The sequence below is a fragment of the Callithrix jacchus genome, chromosome 5 (genome assembly GCF_049354715.1).
Source record: "Callithrix jacchus isolate 240 chromosome 5, calJac240_pri, whole genome shotgun sequence".
Classification (NCBI taxonomy): domain Eukaryota; kingdom Metazoa; phylum Chordata; class Mammalia; order Primates; family Cebidae; genus Callithrix; species Callithrix jacchus.
This window is the reverse complement of record NC_133506.1, coordinates 38,778,589-38,782,728: the sequence shown is the minus strand read 5'-3', so window position 1 is coordinate 38,782,728 and position 4,140 is coordinate 38,778,589. Positions and strand designations below refer to the sequence as shown.

At 45.7% G+C, this 4,140-nt stretch overlaps 1 non-coding gene across 1 annotated transcript; it reads right to left on the bottom strand.

Moving 5' to 3' along the window:
- Window positions 1-2,150: 2,150 nt before the first annotated feature.
- On the bottom strand, window positions 2,151-2,253 carry LOC118154272 (U6 spliceosomal RNA). The gene has a single exon (XR_004744153.1). It is a non-coding gene; the product is annotated as a U6 spliceosomal RNA (small nuclear RNA).
- Window positions 2,254-4,140: the final 1,887 nt, after the last annotated feature.

Sequence of the window (4,140 nt, the reverse complement as noted above, 5' to 3'; positions counted from 1 at the left end):
TTCTGAAGCTCAGTTTGGCTGGATATGAAATTCTGGGTTGAAAGTTCTTTTCTTTAAGAATGTTGAATATTGGCCCCCACTCTCTTCTGGCTTGTAGTGTTTTTGCTGAGAGATCTGCTGTGAGTCTGATGGGCTTCCCTTTGTGGGTGACCCGACCTTTCTCTCTGGCTGCCCTTAGTATTCTCTCCTTTATTTCAACCCTGTTGAATCTGACGATTATGTGCCTTGGGGTTGCTCTTCTTGCGGAATATCTTTGTGGTGTTCTCTGTATTTCCTGCAATTGAGTGTTGGCCTGTCTTGCTAGGTGGGGGAAATTTTCCTGGATGATGTCCTGAAGAGTATTTTCCAGCTTGGATTCATTCTCTTCATCCCCTTCTGGTACACCTATCAAACGTAGGTTAGGTCTTTTCACATAGTCCCACATTTCTTGGAGACTTTGTTCATTCCTTTTTGTGCTTTTTTCTCTGATCTTGGTTTCTTGTTTTATTTCATTGAGTTGGTCTTCGACTTCAGATATTCTTTCTTCTGCTTGGTCAATTCGGCTATTGAAACTTGTGTTTGCTTCGCGAAGTTCTCGTATTGTGTTTTTCAGCTCCTTTAATTCATTCATATTCCTCTCTAAGTTATCCATTCTTGTTATCATTTCCTCAAATCTTTTTTCAAATCTTTTTTCAAGGTTCTTAGTTTCTTTGCATTGATTTAATACATGATCTTTTAGCTCACAAAAGTTTCTCATTATCCATCTTCTGAAGTCTAATTCTGTCATTTCGTCACAGTCATTCTCCGTCCAGCTTTGTTCCCTTGCTGGTGAGGAGTTTTGGTCCTTTCTAGGAGGCGAGGTGTTCTGGTTTCGGGTGTTTTCCTCCTTTTTGCGCTGGTTTCTTCCCATCTTTGTGGATTTGTCCGCTGGTCGTTTGCGTAGTTGCTGACTTTTCGATTGGGTCTCTGAGTGGACACCCAGAATGTTGATGATGAAGTATTTCTGTTGCTTGGTTTTCCTTCTACCAGTCTAGCCCCTTTGCTGTACGACTGCTGAGGTCCGCTCCAGACCCTGCTTGTCTGGGGTGCACCTCTAGCAGCTGTGGCACAGCGAGGGATGCTACCAGTTTCTTTTTCTGCTATCTTTGTCCCAGGATGATGCCTGCCTAATGTCAGTCTTTTGGATATAGAGGGGTCAGGGAGCTGCTTGAGGACACAGTTTGTACTTTATACGGGCTTAATTGCTGAGCTGTGCGCTCTGTTGTTCATTCAGGGCTGTTAGGCTGCTATGTTTGATTCTGCTGCAACAGAGCTCATTAAAAAACCCTTTTTTTTTTTTTTCTCAAATGCTCTGTGTTGAGGGGTTTGGGCTTTATTTTTGGATGTTCGATGAGGTGTCCTGCCCAGCTAGAAGGCAGACTAGCCACTGTTTGGCTGCCGAGGCTCCGCCCTGCTGTTGTGTGATTCGCCCTGTTCCTGCAGGCTCTGCTGTGGTCTCCGCCACGCCCTGCGGTGGAGTCTCTTCATTGTAGCGTGTTGCCTCAGCAACGGCAGGCTGGGTCAGCAGTGGGTGTGTATCTCAGTTGGGGCGGGTTGCCTCGGCAACGGCTGGCTGCGTCAGCAGTGGGCGTGTATCTCAGTTGGGGCGGGTTGCCTCGGCAACGGCTGGCTGCGTCAGCAGTGGGCGTGTATCTCAGTTGGGGCGGGTTGCCTCGGTAGTGGTGGACGCCCCTCCCCCACAGAGCGTCTCGGACCGTCTGCTCGGGATAGTTTGAAATCGTGGTTTTGTTAGTCCCACTGGGTATCCCAAACGATCTGTCCCTGCAATCCCCTGGGCTGGCCTACTGTCCAAGTCTCGTTCAGTCTCAAGTCCAGCCCTCTCAAGTCTCAGGTTGCCGGTTCAACATGGCACCCGGACACGCGTGCCCTGTGGGGATTGCTGGGTAGGGCCGGCCGCCGCCGCCCCGGCTGCCGGCTTCGCCAGGCAGACCTACTGCCTGGCGTCCCATGTCTTTTTATACTTGGGAGTTTCCCCGTTCTGTGGGCAACAAAGATCAGTCTGTAAATGCAGCTCTGACTCACCGTTTGCGGATTCAACGCGAGCTCCAATCCTGGGTTGTTCTCAAAGCGCCATCTTGAGTCCTCTAGGATGTTCCTTTTTAAAAAAATTAATTATTTTATAATGCTTCACAAATTTGCATATCATCTTTGTGCAGGGGCATGCTAATCTCTGCATCATTCCAATCTTAGCATATGTGCCGCTGAAGTGAGCACAGCCAGGATATTTCTACTGACCGATCTCCAAGTTTGTTGACCTCTGTTACCTCTCATTTCTTGTTAAGCCTATCCAGTGAACTTTAAAAAATCCAGATCTTTAATTTTTTAATTCTAGAATGTTCATTTGATTCTTTTTTGTAGTTTCTATTTATCTGTTGAAATTTCTGTTTATTCATTTATTTGAAGCATATTTTCAGTCCTTGAGTATAGTTATAATGGTTGCTTTAAAATTATTTTGTGCTGGTTGGAATTTCTGAGATGCACATGCTAAGCCAGAGTTAGAAATACAAAAGATTGGCTGGGTGCGGTGGCTCAAGCCTGTAATCCTAGCACTTTGGGAGGCTGAGGCAGGTGGATCACGAGGTCAAGAGATTGAGACCATCCTGGTCAACATGGTGAAACCCCGTCTCTACTAAAAATACAAAAAAATTAGCTGGGCACAGTGGCACATGCCTGTAATCCCAGCTACTCAGGAGGCTGAGGCAGGAGAATTGCCTGAACCCAGGTGGTGGAGGTTGCGGTGAGCCGAGATCGTGTCATTGCACTCCAGCCTGGGTAACAAGAGCGAAACTCCGTCTCAGAAAAAGAAAAAAAAAAAAAGAAATACAAAAGATTGATTGTGGAATGACACCTGTGAAAGAAAATGGGAAGAAACAGGATTGGGCAGGGGAGCAGTCACATCAAGATGAATTCCTGATACAACTTCTGCCAGCCTGACGGGGGAACTCTGGAGCAACGATTGCCTACTAAGGGAATTCCTCCACTGGGTGCAGTGTTAACTAAGCCTTTGTAATCCTGCCTTGCTCAGGCATTGACTGGAAGCTATGCAGAGAAGATGGGACTAAAAAAAAAACTGTTCTGTTGTGTCCTTGGCTGGGCATGGTGGCTCACGTCTGTAATCCCAGCATTTTGGGAGGCCAAGGCGGGCAGATCACAAGGTCAGGAGATCGAGACCATCCTGGCCAACATGGTGAAACCCTATCTTGACTAAAAATACAAAAAGTTAGCTGAATGTGGTGGTGTGTGCCTGTAGTCCCAGCCACTCGGGAAGCTGAGGCAGGAGAATTGCTTGAACCCAGGAGGTGGAGGTTGCAGTGAGCTGAGATTTCGCCACTGCACTCCAGCCTGGTGACAGAGCGAGACTCCATCTCAAAAAAAAAAAAAAAAAAAAAACAAACTTCTGCTCTGTTTTTTAGCCTTAGGCTGGTATAGTCGTTTTTAAATATGTGAATTTGGCTAGGATGAACTACATTACAAACAACTTCTTTACCTATAAATTTCTCTTTAGGGTGGGACATAAGAGAGGTGGTTGTTGTGGGAGATTTGGAGGGCAGAAGTGAAGCAGCAACCATCTTTTAGTTCACATACGCTGTTTCTTATCGTCAGGCTTACCTTTGGGTTCTTGCATAGCCTCGTATTTCTTCCATGCTATGATGCGTATAAGTTCTTGGCTGGGCAGTCCTTGTGTCTCCACGGACTGCACAGGCTGTTCAGGTATTTCCTCAGTTCAGGAAACTTTTCTTCTGGCAGGTATTTAACTGTTGCCTCTTTTCCTACTCTTATTTTGTCTCCACCTGGAACTTCTGTTCTTTATATGTTAGGACTCCTGGATCTTTCGTCTAAATCTTTTATATTTACCAGTATTACTTTTATCTCATTATCTTTTTTCTCTACACTTTAAGATTATTTTTGTACTTAATCTTCCAGCTTTCTAATTCAGTGCTCACAAATGATATCCTCTCCTTAAATTTATTTACTGTTTCTTTTTGGTCTTGCTATGCTGATAGGCTGGTCTCGAGCTCCTGGCCTCAGGTGATCCTTCCATCTGTCTCTCAAAGTGCTAGGATTACAGGTATGAGCCACTGTGCCCAGCCAAAGCTTGAA